Source organism: Trachypithecus francoisi, unplaced genomic scaffold (genome assembly GCF_009764315.1).
Source record: "Trachypithecus francoisi isolate TF-2019V2 unplaced genomic scaffold, Tfra_2.0 Lachesis_group18, whole genome shotgun sequence".
Taxonomy (NCBI): Eukaryota; Metazoa; Chordata; class Mammalia; order Primates; family Cercopithecidae; genus Trachypithecus; species Trachypithecus francoisi.
The window spans coordinates 72328976-72350404 of record NW_022681463.1 but is presented as its reverse complement, the minus strand read 5'-3'; the positions used below and the strand labels follow the sequence as shown (position 1 = coordinate 72350404).

General features: G+C 45.0%; 1 non-coding gene across 1 annotated transcript; it reads right to left on the bottom strand.

Annotated features, from left to right (window-relative positions):
* Positions 1-5017: 5017 nt before the first annotated feature.
* Positions 5018-5089, bottom strand: TRNAE-UUC. The gene has a single exon. It is a non-coding gene; the product is annotated as a tRNA-Glu (tRNA).
* Positions 5090-21429: the final 16340 nt, after the last annotated feature.

The following is a 21429-nucleotide window of genomic DNA, read 5'->3' as shown; positions in this document are numbered from 1 at the left end:
AGAGAGGAAACACTGATTCTGGTTGTCCCCACGGCCAGCCATCCCATTCTACTTCCCACAGTTTGGTTACATTAGCCAACGATCCTCCCCTAGTGGAGTTCCAAAGGCTTTCCGTAACTTGAAACTTAATATACTCCAATCATTAAAGTCCTTGTCCTGCTCACACATCCTTCAACCATGCTTATTAAGTGTTTACTGTGTGCACGGAACTGGCCTTGGAGAGTACAATCTAGCAGGGCCACAACAAGTGTGGTAAACGCAATGAGAGGGAAACGTGCAGAGAAAGCATCTCATCCACAGTCAGGACAGAAATGACGCCCAAGCTAGGACCTAACTTCAGAAAGGAATAAGTATAGGAAGAGAAGTATACAAGATGCCAGGGGAATCAGAAGCAACCAGCATCCTCAGGAGAGGTAAGGGAAGCTATAGCAACCATGTGATGTTCAAGTTGAGCCTTAAAGTATGGATAAGATGTAGATATTTAGAGAAAGGGCATAAGCGCATCTCGAGTAGAAGAAAAATTGAGTAAAGGCCAGATATAGGAAACAGTGTGAAATTAACAGGAATCTAGGATACATGGAGGGAAGAGGTAGGAATTAGGCTGCAAAGGCAGATTGGGGGCACTCAGCAAGACAAACTCTTCAGGTTTAGGGCAGGGAAGCAGCATGCTCAGCTCTGCACTGTAACGGACAGGAGAATGCAAGATAGAGAAGATGGGCAAGATGGGGTCAGGGAAACCAGTGTAGTGGCTATCACAGTAGTCCAGAGAACCAGACGATTTAAACCAGCAGAGTGGCTAGAGAAGTAGATAAGAATATATGTGAGCACCACTGAAGAGGTAGACATAAGATTTAGTAAAATAATAAAATAAATAAATAGTAAAATAAAATAAGCTTTAATTAGATATGGTGAGAGTGGAGGAGAAAGAGGGACTAAACATGCCGATGATGACAGTGATGATGATGATGTTGATGGCCTTCAGCTGGGCTGAGCCTTTTATGCGCATTATGTCACTTAATCTTCACAACCCTATGAAGTAGGTCCCATTCTTATCCCCATGTTAGATTCTAGGCAACTGAGGAACAGAGAGATTAAGTAACTCAAACAAGAAGAACCTGGATTGCACTTTAAAAAATAAGTAATTCAAGTAGAAAAGGACTTGGGAAGGAGAAAGAGGTCACTTTTGCACATACTGTGTTTAAGTTGCCTATTTGCATAAAGCTGAGCCCCCAACTTCAGTGTGAGTGTATCCCTATCGAACAGGAATAGTCTTACCTACATTTTCTTTTCTTTCTTTCTTTCTTTCTTTTTCTTTCTTTCTTTTTTTTTTTTTTTTGAAACAGAGTCTGGCTATGTCACCCAGGCTGGAGTGCAGCAGTGCGATTTTGGCTCACTACAACCTCTGCCTTCCAGGCTGAAGCCAGTCTCCCATCTCAGCCTCCTGAGTAGCTGGGACTACAGGTGTGCACCACCACACCAAGCTATATTTTGTGTTTTTCGTAGAGACAAGGGGCAGGAGGAAGAGATTTGTGTTTTTTGTAGAGACAGGCGGCAGGGAGGGGGAGAAGATGGTGTAGGAGTTGGGAGGGTGTCTCACTTTGTTGCCCAAGCTGGCCTGGAACTCTTGAGCTCAAACTATCTGCCCACCTCAGCCTCCCAAAGTGCTAGGATTACAGACATGAGCCACCGTGCTGGCCTTACCTATATTTTCTTAATGAGTACACAACAAGGTGCAAAATCCCAAGCTTTCTTAAATCAGGATAGATTATGTTGACTGCTCCCCCATCTACCGCGGCTGTCACTCTGTGACAAAAGGAAATTAGATTCATCGGATAAGCTTTGTTTTTCACAAAGTAATGTGGGATGATTACCCAGCGCCCTGTGGTCTTCTAGAAGTTTGCAAATTGATTTTTTGATTATTTGTTCCAGTGATTTTCCAAGTAGTCAGTGTTTTTCCAAGTTATTCAGCTTTACAGTGTGGGTGAGTTAAAATTCATATTTGCTTTCATATTAATATATGAAGTGTTAATGTTGTAATTATTTAGGATATTTTTGCATGCAGCATCAGATATACTCTGAGGTAACATATATATGAATCTGCATGACTATAAACACATTTGTTGAGAGGCACAAGGCAATTTTCATGCGGAATCCCTGAGTTGATGACTATATGCAAAAATGAAAGCATACAGGAACACATGGTTAGTTCAAATACCCCAAAGAGGTTAAGCTCATCACTTTCTAGAAATGACTATATATGATGAATTTTTTTAAAAAAAAACTTCAAGTAGAAAAATTACTACTGTGTTTATGCAGCTATACTGTGAATCCTGACAAAAATACAAGGGAATATTTTTTTGGCCAGGCACGGTGGCTCACGCCTGTAACCCCAGCACTTTGGGAGGCTGAGGCAGGCGGATCACTTGAGGTCAGGAATTCAAGATCAGCCTGGCCAACATGGTGAAATCCCATCTCTACTAAAAACATAAAAATTAGCCGGGCGCGGTGGTGCACACCTAAAATCCCAGCTGCTCAGGAGGCTGAGACCTGAGAATCGCTCAAACCCAGGAGGCAGAGACTGCAGTGAGCTGAGATCGCGCCACTGCACTCCAGTCTGGGCGACAGAGCAAGACTTTGTCTCAAAAAAAAAAAAAAAAAAAAAATTAAATGAATCTTCTCTGCACTCAATCCCCCTAAGCCCCCCTCCTTGAAGCCCGGATTTGGAGGGAGTAGTGTCTGGCTAGAGCACCATGCAGGAATTCAATCTTTTGTGGATACAATCTAAAGTCCAATACTAGGGAATCAAAGAAATAAAATCTCAGAATAGATGTTTCACGGGTAAAACGAGGGTCTCAGTTAAACGACTGCTAAGGGGCTTTCCAGCTTAAATAGTCTATGAATCTAAAGACTGACTATGAGGATGATGAATGGAAGTTATGGCAAAATATTTTACAAAAATACAAAGCTATAAAAATGCCAAATATAACTTAAGTAACCATCTCCCCACAAAGTTAAACCTTTTCATATCATTAAGTACCTGTCTTCAGAAATATCTACTAAGCTCTGAGTCCACTAAATATTACAGGCATCTCAAAAAAGCTTCTGTCAAATCCATGAGGTCAAAACTCTATTTTATGAAAATGAATGATTAACAGGATGAGTAGACGTGACAGCCTTCATATAAATGGAATTCACCTGCCATCTGAAAGCAGTTTTGTCTTGCTTTTTGGAGACAGGATCTCACTAGCCCAGAATGGAGTGCAGCAGCAATCATAGCTCACTGCAGCCTCGAACTCCTGGGCTCAAGAGATCCTCCCACCTCAGCCTCCTGAGCAACTGGGACTACAGGCAGGCACCACTGCCCGGCTAATTATTACTATTTTTTTTTTTTTTTTTGAGACTGTGTCTCCTTACGCTGTGCAGGCTGGTCTTGGTCTCCAATTCCCGCTCAAATGATACTGCCACCTCGGCCTCACAAAGTGTTGGGATTATAGCCATGAGTCCTGGCGCCTGGCCTGAAAACAAGTTTAAAACAAACACACAGCTTCTGCCTGGCAGCCCCTGGCATCAGCTACCCTCCCTGGCCTTGCCCCTTAGACTCAGGAGCTGTGAGAGCTGCCTAACCCCTTCTTGTTTACCTAAACCCTAAGAAAAACTTAAATAATCCCTGATTAAGCACTCTGTAATATCATCTGAGTAAAATAATCTAAAATAATAATCAAAAAATAAAAATAGGCCAGGTGTGGTGGCTCACGCCTGCAATCCCAGCACTTTTGGAAGCCTAAATAAATAATAAAAATAAAAATAATTTTATTATTAGATAAGATTATAGTGGGCCGGGTGCAGTGGCTCACGCCTGTAATCCCAGCATTTTGGGAGGCCAGGCGGGCGGATCACGAGGTCAGGAGATCCAGACCATCCTGGCTAACACGGTGAAATCCCGTCTCTACTAAAAAATTTAAAAAATTAGCCGGACTTGGTAGTGGGCGCCTGTAGTCCCAGCTACTCCGGAGGCTGAGGCAGGAGAATGGCGTGAACCCGGCAGGCGGAGCTTGCAGTGAGCCAGGATCGCGCCACTGCACTCCAGCCTGGGCGACAGAGCAAGACTCCTTCTTAAAAAAAAGGTTTTAGTCTTTATTTTAGTCTTTAAATATAGTCTTCATTTTAGTTAATAACATCTCATCTAATAACAAAGGGATGCATTTATTTGCATGACAGTTGGAAACTGTCATACGTCAATACTAACACTTCTAATTCTAATCTAGCATATCACAAATTCTTAAAGTTTTTTTAAAACACAACGTGTCAAATAAATGTATTAAGAGGAAAATGTGTTGGTTTTGTTTTGTTTTGTTTTGTGTTTTGCCATCGACTGGAGCCTCAGTATTTGTTATAACCTAATTTTCTTTCCCACCTTCCAAACTGGTTTAGTTAGCTCTCTGCATCCCAAACACAATAGATTGTTCATTGAACTACCCTGTCTTTAATAATATGTATTTTCTAGAAATCTTGCTGTCCTAGAATGACTTTAGGTAACTTAAAAGCCCTGTAATGCCTCCCTCCCTCTCCCGGCATCCTCCTCTCTAACAACAACAACAAAAAAACCCTATAATGTTCTAAAATTGCATCTTTCCTTTTTCTTTCAAAAAAGAGCACTCTTTTGGTCATTTGCTGATCTCCACAGTACAAGGAGAAAATACTGGAGAAAAAACAGCGGGTGTATTTCGGCATGCGACCGCTTGGTTACCCCGCTTTCCTTCACCTCAGCCCTAATCTCTCATTTCAAAAACTGACTTCAAGCTGTTGTCAGCTATGTCCCTTCCGCCACCTGCTGCAGGTGGCTGGGGTCTGAGGAGGTTTGACCCTCACACCCGCACCAGGGGTCGGTCCTTGGTTCCTTTCAGCCCCGATGCGTCTCACGTGCTTTGAAATGGAATTATAGTTTTGGCTAAAAACTTGCCTTCTCCGCGATAGTGAGAATCTAAATTGACTAGACGCACGTTCTAAAATGTTGGCGTTCCCACACCGGGAGTCGAACCCGGGCCGCCTGGGTGAAAACCAGGAATCCTAACCGCTAGACCATGTGGGAGACGACGAAAAATCCGCCAAACCTAGACAAATTGAGTCTTCTCGGTTGGCTTCCGCCCGCGCCATCACGTTCGTCCGTAGGCGTCAAACCTCCTCCTACGCCTGCGCGGAGTCTGCAGCCGTTTAAACTGTTCAGGTTCGTATTCTCTCCTTGCAGGGGTCTTTGAATCTTTCTTCAATCTGTACTCGCGTCTTTGGTGATCTCATCCAGTCTCCTGGTACTAGGTACCATGTCGACACCAGTGTAGACACTAGATTGGATGAGTCATTGTTCACAATTCCTCACAAGAGCTCCTGCAAAGTCCGAAAGAACTGGGGTTTGAACGTTAGAGGCTGGTGAAGAAGTGAGGACCGCGGGGCGTCATAACACCGCGCAGTGGAGGCCACGCTGCACTGGCCGGTGTCCCCCGACAGGGTGTGTCCCACAGACGCGCAATGCTTTGCCTGAATCTGTCCCTCCCCTCAGCGCTGGTCCAGGCTGGCCACAGGCACCACCCCGTCCCTGAAAGTGGATCTTTTTCCTCTGAAAAAACGGGAACGAGGACTGCCCGGAAGCCTGGAACATTCCAGGTTCTGATGACCCAACGGCTAAAGCCAGGATTTGTGTCACCGAAAGCAGCCAGTGGCGGTCTGTAAATGTAGCTAAGAAAAGTGGAGAAAGTCTCTTACTGCAGGCGTTCATGATAGATGGAAACTCCTAGTGGTTTCCAAGGCCCTTTTGATTTGAAGCATTTCAAGGGAGCGGTTGATGCCTTAGCAGTCTACTGTTTGAGTTAGGGAAATGCAAAGAGTCAGCCATTGGGGATAGCCGGCGGAGGGCAGCTGTGGCTGTGGTATCCTCAGTGGCTTAAGCTACAGATAAGTTGTGTTTATTAGCAGAAACAGTGTTAATGGAAGTCTGGGGACAAATTGTGGAAGTTTCAAAGAGTTCAACTAGCAGAGGATACTTTGAAGCCCATTTAAAAGCTAAGATCACTCCTCACTCCCCCAACTGCCCAGGGACTTAGAAGGTCCTCCTTCTCCCTCTGAGGGTAAGGTTCATCTGTGACATTCATCCTCAACAGAGGAGCGGCGGGAATAAACTGGAAATAGAAACTGTTCTGCCTTGCACTCATTACCACGATGAAGCTCCCCACCAGGGAATGAACATAATCCAACATAATTAAAAGTGAATTTGGGCCGACGCGGTGGCTCACGCCTGTAATTCCAACACCTTGGGAGGCTGAGGAGAGTGACTCACATCTGAGGTCAGGAGTTCGAGACCATCCTGGCCAACATGGCGAAACCCATCTCTGTTAAAAATACAAAAATTAGCCAGGCGTGGTGGCGTACGCCTGTAATCTCAGCTACTGGGGAGGCGGAGGCAGGGAAAATCGCTTGAACCGGGGAGGTGGAGGTTGTAGTGAGCTGAGATCATGCCACTGCACCCCAGCCTGGGTGACAGAGTAAGACTGTCTAAAAAAAAAAAGAGGAATGTGGCTCTGAAAAAAACCAGAAGCATTGACAGCAAACCTACTCTGTGTATCAGACACATGCAAATGTGTTTATTTAATCCTCATAGTGTACCTATGAAGTAGGTCTTACCCACATTTTAGTTGGTTCTTCCTGTACTATCTTTGAACAGAGTACATAATTTCTTAATCAGACAGCTGCTTTCCTTTTGAGGATATCTGCTTTGGAACACCAAAGGAAACTCTCCAAAACAAACGCCTTCAACTACAGAATACCTGACATCTGTGGTTCTCAATTTAGGGGCTCAGATTTCATAAATACTTTTCAGTTTTATATTTCCCTTTGATGAGAATTCTTTTTAAAAAAAGACATCTACGGCCGGGCGCGGTGGCTCAAGCCTGTAATCCCAGCACTTTGGGAGGCCGAGACGGGCGGATCACAAGGTCAGGAGATCGAGACCATCCTGGCTAACACGGTGAAACCCCGTCTCTACTAAAAAATACAAAAAACTAGCCGGGCGAGGTGGCGGGCGCCTGTAGTCCCAGCTACTCGGGAGGCTGAGGCAGGAGAATGGCATGAACCCGGGAGGCGGAGCTTGCAGTGAGCCGAGATCTGGCCAGTGCACTCCAGCTTGGGCGACAGAGCGAGACTTCGTCTCAAAAAAAAAAAAAATAAATAAATAAATAAATAAATAAATAAATAAATAAAAAAGACATCTTAATGGTTTTCAAGATCTAATTTCTCACAGTAACCCATTCATTGGACAGGCACCATCCTTAGGATGTAACCAAAATGTGAATTTACTTTTGGTTTCTCATGATCCCTAAACTGAAATGTGTTCCCTTTTTCTCATTACCAGTGGATGAAAACTCGAGCAGTAGCAGAAAGTCCTATGGTCACTTTATTTTTATTGTTTATGTTGAGACAGGGTCTCACTCAGTGGCCCAGGCTGGAGTGCAGTGGCTCAGTCTTGTCTTACTGCAGCCTTGACCTCCTAGGCTCAAGTGATCCTCCCATCTCAGCCTCCCAAGTAGCTGGGACTGCTGGTGGCACTCACCACCAAGCCCAGCTAATTCTTGTCCTTTTTGTAGAGACGGGGTTCCACCGTGTTGCCAAGGCTGGTATCAAACTCCCGGACTCAAGAGGCCCACTTTGGCCTCCCAAAGTGCTGGGAGCCCTATGGTCACTTTAAGTAATAAAACACAATCCAGCACAATACACTGTTTAACAGCTCAGTCCTCATTCTCAAACAGTTCGCCCCAGCCCAACTTGGGCATGATTTCCAGCTCAAAGTGGTGGTTTGCTGGAGCAGGCTTCTACTGCCTCACAAGAGCTCATGGTGGGCTTTTCTTCCTAACTCCGTGTTCAGTGACATCACATTGATAGCCATAGATGGCCACACTGGGAGTATTTACCCCGTGGAAACAGGTAAATGCTACAAGCAGGGCTTTTTCCTTGAAAAGCCAGTGTGCTGGTCAAAAAATAGTGATGTGCTGGTTAAATTCACACCAGGTGTGATCTACTTCTTTCTTTCTTTGGCCTTCCACCTTTCGAGAGTTTGGGGTCCTCCAAGATTGGAGTGTGGGGAAGGGAAGGAAAAGGGGCACAGGGCCAGGCACGGTGCCTCAAGCCTGTAATCCCAGCACTTTGGGAGGCCGAGGCGGGTGGATCACCTGAGATCAGCAGTTCAAGACCAGCCTGGCCAACATGGTGAAACGCCGTCTCTACTAAAAATACAAAACTTAGCCGGGCACAGTGGCAGGTGCCTGTAATCTCAACTAGTTGGGAGGCTGAGGCAGGAGAATTGCTTGAACCGGGGAGGCGGAGGTTGCAGTGAGCCGAGATCGCGCCACTGCACTCCAGCCTGGGCGACAGAGTAAGACCTTGCCTTAAAAAAAAAAACACAGCCGGGCGCGGTGGCTCAAGCCTGTAATCCCAGCACTTTGGGAGGCCGAGACGGGTGGATCACGAGGTCAGGAGATCGAGACCATCCTGGCTAACACGGTGAAACCCCGTCTCTACTAAAAATACAAAAAACTAGCAGGGTGAGGTGGCGGGCGCCTGTAGTCCCAGCTACTCTGGAGGCTGAGGCAGGAGAATGGCGTGAACCCGGGAGGCGGAGCTTGCAGTGAGCTGAGATCTGCACTCCAGCCCGGGCGACAGAGCAAGACTCCGTCTCAAAAAAAAAAAAAAAAAAAAAAAAACACATAATGTGGGGGCACAGAAGTTCCTACTCAATTGGCATTGTCCAACGTCAGCTTCCAGCTCTCTGAGCCTAAACTTGTTTTAGGGCTGACTCCTTTTCTCAGTGGTACTCCATGGATCTCTCAAAGGCTTCCCTGGGCCTCTTGGACAGGGCCTCACGGAAGTGGGTAGCAGTGTTTTGCCCAGTGTGGGCCTCAGATCACTGGTATTAGGATCGTCAGTGGCTTTGTTCACCTGCAGATTCCCAGCCCCACCCACCCAGGACTTACAAATGAGAATCTGAATTTTCACAAGGACTTCTCCCTCCAAATGATTCTGATGCCAGTAGACTTTGAGAAATACTGAACCACATGACAATAAATCCCCTTCAGTCGCTGAAAGCCCATGATCCCTGAGTTTCTATCATTTCCTGTTCCTGCTCAAAAGCCTGGAAAAATGGCATCTCGTTGTTTGTTGAGTAAAATCTAAATTCTCTGGGCAAGCTTTCCAGGCTCTCCATACTCCAGCCCTGACATAGCCTGCTAATACTATCCCACCACAGCCCTCTTCAGACGGGCCACATTCTACATCTCCCCACCTGCTCTGGCCTTCCCATCCCTTTGTTCCACCTTGCTCCACACCACCCTCCCACTCTTCTTTCTAAGCCCGACCTCAATCCCAAGGCCAGCTCAGCCTCTGAAGTCACCTCAGGTCCTCTTGTTCACAAGTCACTCCCTCCCGCTTCCTCTGAATCCCAAAGCACAGACCTTTAAAAAATGGTGATATATGCTTACGTCTTGCCACCCTTATTATTTCAGTTATTTAGCAGGAAAGTCCATGAATAAAAATCAGATTTTGTAATCCCCCTGGGAACCCAGTCCTGCACTCAATCATTCTGTCACATACTCCTTCCTTTTATCTAACTTAAATACTTCCTGCTGTACTTCTATATGAAAGCTGCCACCTTTTAACCACCAGCAGGAACAAAATGTTCCTGGGAGGAGGGGGAAAAAAATGAATTTTTGAAGTTTGGCCAGACCAGTAAGTGAGCTGCATTTCTTCAGTTCCGCACACACACAAAAAAAGCCTTCTTGTTGACACAAGAAACAGTTATTCCTGTTCCCATGCATCCAGGCCTGATTTTCACTAGGCAACTGTCCCATTTTATCCACCATTTGATACTGGAAAAAAGCCCCAAACACATTGTACTTGCCAGGCATCTCCATTAGCCAAAGCAATCTGGGGTGTGATTCAGGTCTGTGTTTGCCAGTCATTTAGGAGTTAGAATGGTTTCCACTTTAGTAGGCCCAGGAGTCATCCTTTATAAGGCCATCACAAATAAGCACCAATTAAATTCCACTCTCCCAAGAACAGCTCTGGCCAGCACAAACTCAGCCTATGGCACAAGGTTAACCTCAAAGCTCTCTTGAGTAATAGCACCTGCCCCTGCTGACCAGTGTGAATTAATCTTCATGGCCTAACACTAGGTTCAGTTTCTAAAACAGGGTTTGATCTCAGGAGGTCACTGGAATGACAGAGCTTCCTCGAGGGCTTGTTTAGATCATAGAATTCTGCCCCTCCCCTCTGTGCCAAGTCTAGCAACTCCTACTTATTCTATGACTCAGGGCAAACATCCTTGAACTCTCAGTGCTGGGTGAGGTGCTCATTCTGGATTATCATTAGGCTGGATGGAGTTCCCCGTTTCCCTCCCTGTGGTAGACAGTAAGCTCCCTCATGGCAGAGTCTGGGTCTTATTCTGTTGTATTCCCAGCTTCCAGCACAGTGCTTGGCACACATAATGACTTAATGAATCAGCATTTTAATATAGTAACAATTTAATTCTCACAATAGTAACAATTTAATTCTCACAGTGGCCCAATGAGATAGGTACCAATATTATTCCCATTTTATAAATTAGAAAACGGAAACATAGGACAGTAAGTAAGTTACAGAAGCAGGATTCAAATCCAGGCATTTCATCTGGGCATAATTACTTAATTAATATTTTTTAATATATATATTTTTTCATGTAAGACTTCCTGCACCAACTTAATGAGTCTCTTAAAATATCTTGGTTTCTTTGGGGATCCTCCTATAAAAGTAACTTTTTCCCTTGAATCAGCATATAACGAGAGAGAACTATTCCTCAGCTAGGTAAAAATATCCCACAGCATCTTTCTTTACACATCATCAGCACTCAGTGCATGTTTGCATGATTGATCGCTTGCTTCATTCATTCATGCAATAATGAATCAATCCATCCCAGAGAAATCGTCTTGGTTTCTACCTAGCACCTAAGTGGCAAAGCAAACTAATTGAGAGTCTCGGAAGGCCATAATTTTAATATTTAAGTAACAACAACATAGAACAAGAAACTACATCCCTGTCTCCTAATATCGCTGACACACTCTCTTTCTTCCCCTACCTTCCCTTCACCTGATCTGATAGCACAAGACAGGAAGAACTTTACCAGCCCATCATCATACTCACCCTCATCTGTGTGCTCCTACCAGAGCTCAGACCTGGGAGACATGTGCTTTTCTTGTTTTCCTTGAAGAACACACTTAGGAATCGCTTCATGGCCTGGCATCCAGAAAACTTGCCCACTGTTGTAGTTTCTCGTTCCATGTTGCAATTGCTCAAATATTGAAATTATGGCCCACTGCAACCCTCAGTTAATTTGCTTTGCTCCTTAGGTGCTAGGTAGAAATCAAGTTGGACCTTGTATTGGAGGTTAAAGGTATTTCTGGTTAATTTCTGGACTTCTCAGCAGTAGTTCAGAGTGGAGTGAGTGTTCTAAACTCATTTTCTTCTTTCCTCTTGAGATGATCTATCTGAATAATCTTCAGTAGGTCCATGGCCAGGGATTACGCCAAGTTTAATGTTCATCATGACACCTGATATATATTTGACAGTGCTTGATATAAAAACAATAGCTATCACATATAGGATTCACTATGTGCCAGATAATTCTAAACACTTTAATAATTAACAATTTAATTCTCACAATGACCCAATGAGATAGGTACCAATATTATTCCCATTTTACAGATTAGAAAACTGAAACATAGGGAGGTTAAGTAACTTGCCCAAAGTCTGACAACTTATAAATAGTAGATGCAGGATTCAAACGCAGGCATTTCATCTCTGGAGTCTTCATGTATCTTCATATACCTTAATAAATCTACCCCTACTATTATAAGCATAATGCCCAAAACAGGGCACTGTCATAAATAATCATAATAATGCCTTCAGCAACAATGGCAGCATACAGTCTGAAGCCTGAAGGCATCTTCAAAGGAGAATGAGGAAGAGGTTATGGGCTCTTCTTAAACCAATAAAAATAAACATTTTGTGATCTAAGACTTCGTAGATGCTAACATTGGAACAGAGAAAATGTCTGTCCCTGGTCCCTTCTTCCTCCTCACCTACCCATTTTCAGAAATATCACCTCATTTATGGCTGTTCAAAAATAAACTAATGTTTCTCTCAACCTGGTGTAGAGATAGAAATCTCATCATTTCCCCCGCAACCTCTACTCAGAAAGAACTTCACTGTTGTTCACTGATTGGTTAATTGATTGATTCATGCAATCAACAAACCAGGCTGGAAGATTCATGAGGCATAAAACATCCTATCCCTGTAAAGCTGCAACCTTCTTGGCATCCACACATGGGCAAGTAATGAGGACCTCAGGATTCACATAGCTAGAGCTGAGCTCCTGAGAGTCCACCCCCAACCCCACTCCCCAACCAGCTCCCTCTGCATCTTCTCCATTCCAGTTAATAGCAGCTTTATTCTTGCCGTTGTTCCAATCTAGAACCCTGGAATCACTCTTGATTCTATTCTCAGCCTACCCTCAACCCCTCAGAAAATCCTATTGGCTCCGTCATGAACACAGACCCAGAATTGGATCACTTATCCCATTCCCCTGAGCCACCATCCTTTCTCACCTGGGTTAGACTGTGCACCACTTCCCCACCTCTGCAGCCTATCCTCAACAAGGCAAGCAGAAGGAATCTTAAATCAGCTTATGCCACTTCTCAAAATCCTCCAGTGGCTTTCCATCTCATTCAGAATAAAAACCAAAATCCTGACTATAATCTACAAGATCCTGCATGACAACCACCCGCTCCCATTCATTCTCCTCCCTCCCCATGCACCGAGGCTCCACTTGCCATTCTTCTAATCCTCTAGCTATGTCCTTACCTCAAGGTTTTTGCACCTGTTTGGGGAGGAAAGAGCTTTCCAGCCACCTGCATGGCTCGCTCCCTCATCTTCCCCAGGTCCTTTAGAAATTATCTTCTCAGTGAGATCTTCTCTGTTTACCCTATCTAAAGTTTCAGTAAATGTTCTGCATTTTTCCTGCTTTTCACTTTCTTACTAGTGCGTACTGGTATTTGACATACTGTGTGTGCACTACATTTATCTTGCTTGTTGTCTGTCTTTTTTACCATGGCACAAACATTTTTGCTGTTTGGTTCGCTACTGTATCCCCTGCCTGGAACACAACTTGAAATTTCGTAGACATTTGATAAATATTTGTTGAATAAATGAATGAATGAGGACAGTAACACAGATGACAGCATTCAAGGGTATGCTGAATGATAATGACCACCATGAGAATTAAGAGGCATTAATTTTTAATTCTCACCAAGAGAATTAAGATCACTTCTGCTGAGGGCTGTCACAGAAATGTCAAAAAGAGGATAGGACTCCAGGTGGTGGACAGAACCTAGCACGTGGAGTGTAGCATGAGCATAACTCGGAAGCAGTTTGGAGAGGGGCCATTCATTAGAATATGTCGTTAATTTCCGAGCAGTTGATAGACAGTTCCCTACCATGAGAAACTGTCGAACAATAATATCTCTCTTTGGAGCTCTTCTGAGGATAATAATTTTATAAAGGGGACTGGGATATACTACTGAGTACAGATTAAGTCAGCTGCTGATTACTGGCACAAGAGCTGAATCTCCTCTTAGCAATCCTTTAAAATGAAAAGGCTATTCAGACTACATCAGAACAGCACTGTCTCCCATTTCCTGTTCTGTTAAAGCTCAGGGTCTTTCCACTCTACCTACAAGTAAACGTTTAATCAACAGCATTTCCTAGTGATCCTGAAAACACCCATCTGCATTGCTGTTTATCTTTTCCCCTATTTCCCTGGACAAAACATTGAGCAAGGAACAGTGCCTGTCAAAGTAGAAGCAGAAATGCAAGAGAGAAGCTATGTAGCAGAGGAATCAGAACCACCAGCAGCAATATTCCTATGGAAATAAACAAAGACAACTAAATGAGAAAAGTTAAAAGTGGTTTATTCAGAGTTTGCCATAGTGAGGGAGCCAGCCACCATCGCTTGTGTTCTGGTGAGACTTCAAGGCAGGCAGAGGAGCAGGAAAGCTTTAAAGTGAGAAAAAGGGAAGGTTTCAGGTATGCCCTGATTGGAGACTGTCTGCATGAGGGCAGGCTAACTAGAAGAGGAACATCTTAAGGGATTGGTGAGTGGGGGCATATCTGGCTTTCTCTGGTTGGTCTTAAATTAAAATTAAGAACAAAAATTAGAGGCTGGGCGCGGTAGCTCACGCCCTGTAATCCCAGCACTTTGGGAGGCCGAGGCAGGAAGATCATTTGAGGCCAGGAGTTCAAAACCAGCCTTGCCAACATGACGAAACCCCATCTCTACTAAACATGTAAATAGCTGGGCGCAGTGGCGCGTGCCTATAGTTCCAGCTACTCAGGAGGCTGAGGCACAAGAATGGCTTTAACCCGGGAGGTGTAGGCTGCAGTGAGCCGAGATTGTGCCACTGCACTCCAGCCTGGGTGACAAAGCAAGACCCTATCTCAGGCCAGGCGCGGTGGCTCACGCCTGTAATCCCAGCACTTAGGAGGCTGAGGTGGGCAGATCACCTGAGGTCGGGTGTTTGAGACCAGCCTGACCAATATGGTGAAACCCCGTCTCTACTAAAAATACAAAACTTAGCCTGGCTGTGGTGGCACCTGTATTCAGGAGGCTGAGGCAGGAGAATCGCTTGAACCCAGGAGGCAGAGTTTGCAGTGAACTGATATCACACCACTGCACCCCAGCCTGGGTGACAGAGGGAGACCTTGTCTCAAAAAAAAAAAACACCCTATTTCAAAAAATTAAAGAGGCTGTAAGTTATTAATCAAGTCTTGGGGCTTCTTATTACAGAAGCTACTGTTTAGCTTCCTGGATTGTTCTAGAGATAGCAGTGTGACTCCAAGTCTGACTTAGAGCAGGCTGGTTTCCTGGGCTGTTTATTATGGAGATGGGGCTGTTTCCAGGGCAGGTTGCTGCAGGTTGCGGGCCAGAGCTCCATTTTTACATGTGGTCCAGCCATTGCCCATATGTGTACACAGTCTCTTATTTCCAAGAGGGTCAGCAGTCTCCCTGCAGCTTCAAAACTCCTCTGCACGACAAGACATAATCCAGCGTCCCCTCACTTCTTCCTTCCACTTGCCAACCCATGCCCCTCTCCTAAGGCCCAACAATGCTAAATCATCCCTTCATTTTTTCCTCACTGTAGCATCCCTCCTACCTCACCTATTTGAGCAAGAGATCTCTTTTATATTTAAAATCCTTTGGCCGGGCGCGGTGGCTCAAGTCTGTAATCCCAGCACTTTGGGAGGCCGAGACGGGCGGATCACGAGGTCAGGAGATCGAGACCATCCTGGCTAATACGGTGAAACCCTGTCTCTACTTAAAAATACAAAAAACTAGCCGGGCGACGAGGTGGGCGCCTGTAGTCCCAGCTACTTGGGAGGCTGAGGCAGGAGAATGGCATAAACCCAGGAGGCGGAGCTTGCAGTGAGCTGAGATCTGGCCACTGCACTCCAGCCTGGGTGGCAGAGCAAGACTCCGTCTCAAAAAAAAAAAAAATCCTTTTGAAAATCACCTTCAGCTGGGCGCAGTGGCTCACACCTGTAATCCCAGCACTTTGGGAGGCCGAGGTGGGCAAATCACCTGAGGTCTGCAGTTCGAGACCAGCCTGGCTAACATGGTGAAATCCCGTCTCTACTAAAAATATGAAGTTAGTCAGGTGTGGTGGCGGGTGCCTGTAATCCCAGCTACAAGGGAGGCTGAGGCAGGAGAATCGCTTGAACCCTGGGAGGCGGAGGTTGCAGTAAGCTGGATCACGCCACTGCACTCCAGCCTGGCAACAGAGCAAGACTCTATCTCAAAAACAAAGAAAGAGAGAGAGAGAGAGAAAAGAAAGAAAAGAAAGAAGGAAAATCACCTTCATGCAGTCTCCGACACCAGCCCCCTCCCAAAAAACTCCGGTTCCCCTTTTTTCTCTACAGTGTTTATGGGTCCATTATTTATTTACAGGTACACATACTTATCATGGGGTATTAACATAAATAACAGTGGCTGTGTTGTTTCCCAAGATGGCTCAGAGCCTGGGAATAGTACCACATGCACAGAAGTGCTTAGTAAATGGTTCTGAAGGATAAAAGACAGAGCTATGCCTTGGAAAAACCAAGAGTAATGCCAGTCAACCAGACCGAAGAGTTTCACATCATCTGCTTGACCCTGGGTGACAGCTTTTCTCCTCAGACCTTCTTTTACTTTAAATTTAGAAGCATACCAGAGGCATTTCAGAACTGTGTGCATCCTCTACATTTGGAAAAACAGTTTCCCAGCTCTGTCTGGGGAGTGGTAAAATTATATATAACACCCGATATTATATGTATATAAATATTAAATAACATTTAATAGCTATCATAGGTGAGGATTTAATTAAATCAGTATCTGGATCTGTAAATGAAATCCAGGTACTGATTTAATTAAATTTTCACCTATGATAGCTATTAAACTAAAGCCACATGGCAATAATAGGAATGAAATCAACCTTCCACATTCACAATCAGAACTACAAAATAAATTGAGCAAGTATAATAAAGACGAACATAACAGCATCGCAATATGACAATGCCCTTTACCTAGATTCAGATTGGCTCCTGAAACACCTTGGATTATCCACTAGGAAAGCCTGATGTGGCCTGAGCTTTTGTCCAATACTCAGTACCAGCACTATCATAAGTTCTATTCAATTAAAATAACTATATGGCCGGGCATGGTGGCTCATGTCTGTAATCCCAGCACTTTGGGAGGCTGAGGCAGGCAGATCACCTGAGTTCAGGAATTCAAGACCAGCCCGGCTAACATGGCAAAACCCCACCTCTACTAAAAATACAAAAATTAGCCAGGCATGGTGACGCACACCTGTAATCCCAGCTACTCAGGAGGCTGAGGCAGGAGAATCGCTTGAACCCAGGAGGTGGAGGCTGCAGTGAGCCGAGATGGTGCCACTGCACTCCAGCCTGGTGACAAGAGCAAAACTCCATCTCAAAAAAATTTTAAAAATTTTTAAAAAGTAAAATAAATAAATTTTTAAACCGTCCATTATAAAACTTTCAAATACATATATGGTCAAAATCAGTTTACGGCTATTTTAAAACTGCAACAATACATGCACTACTGATCTCTTTTAAGATATTCATCCATTTTATCTGGGTTCAAATTCTAGATTCAAAAGAATAGTCAGGAGGACCATTATGTGTAAACACCGAATCCGAAGAGTGTAAAACTATCCTGTTAATTTTGTAAGTTCTGGCCGGGCGCAGTGGCTCACACTTGTAATCATCCCAGCACTTTGGGAGGCCAAGGCAGGCAGATCACAAGGTCAGGAGTTCGAGACAAGCTGGCCAACACAGTGAAACCCCGTCTCTACTAAAAATACAAAAATTAGCTGGGCGTGGTGGCGGGCACCTGTAATCCCAGCTACTCGGGAGGCTGAGGCCGGAGAATCACTTGAACCCAGGAGGTGGAAGTTGCAGTGAGCCGAGATCACACCACGGCACTCCAGCCTGGGTGACAGAGCAAGACTCCATCTCAAACAAATCAAAAAACAAAACAACAAAACAACAACAAACAAATTTATAAGTTCTGGTGTTTACTCTCTGTAATCTTGATCTCCTCTGAAATTCTCTGTTGAAGACAGAAACCCATCGTCTCCCTGGAACTCAGCCAATGGCCTGAAAAGATACAAATAATAAATACCACTTCTCATTTGCATCCTGCTTTATATTTTACAAATCAGTTCATGTGAAAGTCATGTGGGCCACAAATGGTGGGTGAGGCATAATCAAACATCTGCCGAGTTCTTTCTCTTACAAGATAGCAGTCATTATCAGGGTAGGGGACAGACACAGGAATTTGCGCAGTTCTCTGCAAAGCCCATAAAATTGTATGCAATCTTAAAAAGTAACCAACGGGGTCATCTTCCCTGCAGCCTATGAACATGCTTCTTTCTGCCTCCTTCCAGCATGCTCTACAAAATAGTCCCGGTAATCGCCCGTGTTATCAAGTCAACTGTCCATGGTTGCTCCCTTCCCTGACCTAAAGAAAGATTCAAGTTCAAGTTAATGCTAGAGACCCCTAGGCAAATTCCCAACTCCTTCCCAGGCCATTCCCTCCTCCCACTTTCTAGCCTGTAGTCAAATAGCCTTTTAAAATCCTGTGCTGATTATTTTTTATCCTTTGGGATGCTGGGACTGGGATCCTGCAGCCCAGGCTCCTTTTGGCAGCTGGTTCTCTCTGTTTGGCTCTGCCAGGAGGGGTACTAGAGGAAGGGAGCTGTTGGCTTCCTGTTCCTAAGAGTGACCATGATCAAAACACCTCATCCTGGCAGCAGCAGTTGCTTCCAGTTTTTCCAGTATTTCCAGAATCAGCCTCACCACCTCCTTCCACTCAGAGACACCAGCACCTACTGGCTGGCATCCCCTTCTCAGTATGAGGCATCGGGGCCAGCCAAGGGGGACCTTCCTAGCCCAGAGGGCTGAGTCCTCACCCTGCAGGGCCCTGCTCCAAGCCCCTAAGTCTAAAAAAATCTTGGTCTCTGACTTTTGTTCACCCAGCCTCAAGGGTGATTGCTGTTTCTTCTTCTTCTCCTTTTCCTCCTTCTCCTCCTCCTCCTTCTTCTTCCCCTTCTTCCTCCCCTTCCTCTTCCTCTTCTTCTTCCTCCTCTCCTTCCTCCTTTTTCCTCCTCCTTCTCCTTCTTCTTTTTCTTCTTCTTCTTCAACAGAGTCTCACACTGTTGCTCTGGCTGGGGTGCAGGGGCGTCATCTCGGCTCACTGCAACCTCCGCCTCTCGAGTTCTAACGATTCTCCTGCCTCAGCCTCCCAAGTAGCTGGGATTACAGACAGGCACCAGCAGACCAAGTAGCTGGGATTACAGACAGGCACCAGCAGACCCAGCTAAATTTTGTATTTCTAGTAGAGACGGGGTTTCACCTTGCTGGCCAGTCTGATCTCGAACTCCTAGGCTCAAGTGATCTGCCCACCTCCGCCCCACAAAGTGCTGGGATTACAGGTGTGAGCCACCGCACCCAGCCTGTTTCCTATTATTCTTTTTTTTTTTTTTGAGACGGAGTCTCGCTCTGCCGCCCAGGCTAGAGTGCAGTGGCCGGATCTCAGCTCACTGCAAGCTCCGCCTCCTGGGTTTACGCCATTCTCTCGCCTCAGCCTCCCGAGTAGCTGGGACTACAGGCGCCCGCCATCTCGCCCGGCTAATTTTTTGTATTTTTTTTAGTAGAGACGGGGTTTCACCGTGTTAGCCAGGATGGTCTCGATCTCCTGACCTCGTGATCCGCCCGTCTCGGCCTCCCAAAGTGCTGGGATTACAGGCTTGAGCCACCGCGCCCGGCCTTATTATTCTTACCTCTGTGATACCTAAGTATCCCCGCTTTGCCTTTCTCTTCCCTAATACGTGGCTAACAATCCCTTCTATTAAGTTATCTGTTGAAATTCCTGTCATGGTTTCTGTCTCCTGACTGGACTCAGACTGATACAAGTCCCTTATAGGAACTCTTTCCATCTGCTTTCATGTGAGCAATTAAGAACACAGCTGCTGTTGCAATCTCCCAGGAGGTCTTTTGCTTTATTAATTCCTGTTCCAGGGACTGGTCCTCAACTTGTTAGGCTCAGAAATTGGCTGTGTTAGCAAAAAACAAAAGGAAATCTGTCCCTCAAGTCACTGTCATGAGGAAAGAGACATCTGGGCCAGCATGACCACAATTAGCCTGCCACAATTTCATGGATGCTGGAAGGCACAAAACCTCTGAGTCAGAAACAAAGGGCTTTCTATTCATGGCCATAGCAGTAGCCAGAGTGTATTTGTACTGGTTCCTCAAGTCCCAATTGCCACATGACACTGTGAAGAGGACTAGGTGACATGTGCATATGCAGTGGATCGTGTTCCATAGGGAACCCTGGTCTTAGGAAACTCGTATATTTTATAATGGGCAGTAGGCTTGCCTGCCCTGTGCTCCACAGAGAGCCACTACATCTCTTTTCCAAGGCTGTGTGCTACACAAACATCCTTGAAAAGACAGTCCAGCACCAAGGAAGCATGAGGGACCCTTGGAGAACTATCTCCCAACACTCATCTAGAGCTTGCATGTAAACATGAACTTCCGTGAGGGTAATTAGTTGGACAATTCAGTTGGTTTCCATAGCAAAGATCTACAGGAACTAGAGCAGTTGAGTCTTTGGGTCAGGGTCCCCCCGATCCTTTCTTATTTAGTGCCATTGGGACTCTCTGAATCTAGATTTTTTTTTAATTACAGCATATCAACTACCCTCCCCACCCCCCCTTTTTTTTTCTTTTGAGACAGTCTTGCTCTTTTGCCCAGGCTGGAGTGCAGTGGCATGATCTTGGCTCATTGTAATCTCCACCTCCCAAGTTTAAGCGATTCTCCTGGCCTAGCCTCCCTAGGGATTACAAGTGCGCACCACCACACCTGGTTAACTTTTGTATTTTCAGTAGAGACGCGGTTTCACCATGTTGGCCAGACTAGTCTCGAACTCCTGACCGCAGGTGATCTGCCCAACCCTCGGCTTCCCAAAGTGCTGGGATTACAGGCATGAGCCACCACGCCCCAATCCCTTTCTTATTGACATAGATATGGTTTGGATATGTAAGTACTGTTAGTCAAGTCTTGTTCTGACCAGTAACTAAACTACCCTGTCTCTATAAAAGTGAGTGCGTTTTCTGGACATTACCAATTATGAGATTTAGAGGGCAGTCCAATTTCCAAGTTGCTGGAAATTACCTTACTATCTATCCTTTAGCACCACCTATCCCCAATTCCATAAAAAGCCTTAGTTTAAAAACTAAAATTGCTTTCTGCTGTTTTTCCTTAATATAAAACTTAAAAAAAAAAAAAAAAAACCTTCTATCTATAGATTGTATCTTTACAACACACACTGTGGTTTTTAGAATCTCAGGGAAAAAATGCTACCTTAAATGTTAGTAGACTAAGATTCTTGACCTCCTAAATCAGTGTCAAATGTGAGATCATAGCTAATGCCTGGCCTGCGTAGTCAGCACTCAATAAATAGTAGTCGTACTGTCAGGACTCTGGAAAATAAGAGAAATGAATCTGAGCAAAAAATAGGAAATTAGAAGAATAACAGTATCTTCTAGAAACCTGCAGGCAGAAATGCAGCCAAGTTTGGAATATCTACCCTGCCCTTGCCACTCTGTTTGTACAGTATGACCCCATTCATTGCTGCTCATTCAGCTACTATGTGCCAGGCACAGTGCCTGAGGCCGGAACACAATAGGAAACACAAACAGACACGGTTTTTTTTACATTGTAAAGCACAGAGGTTACAGTCTA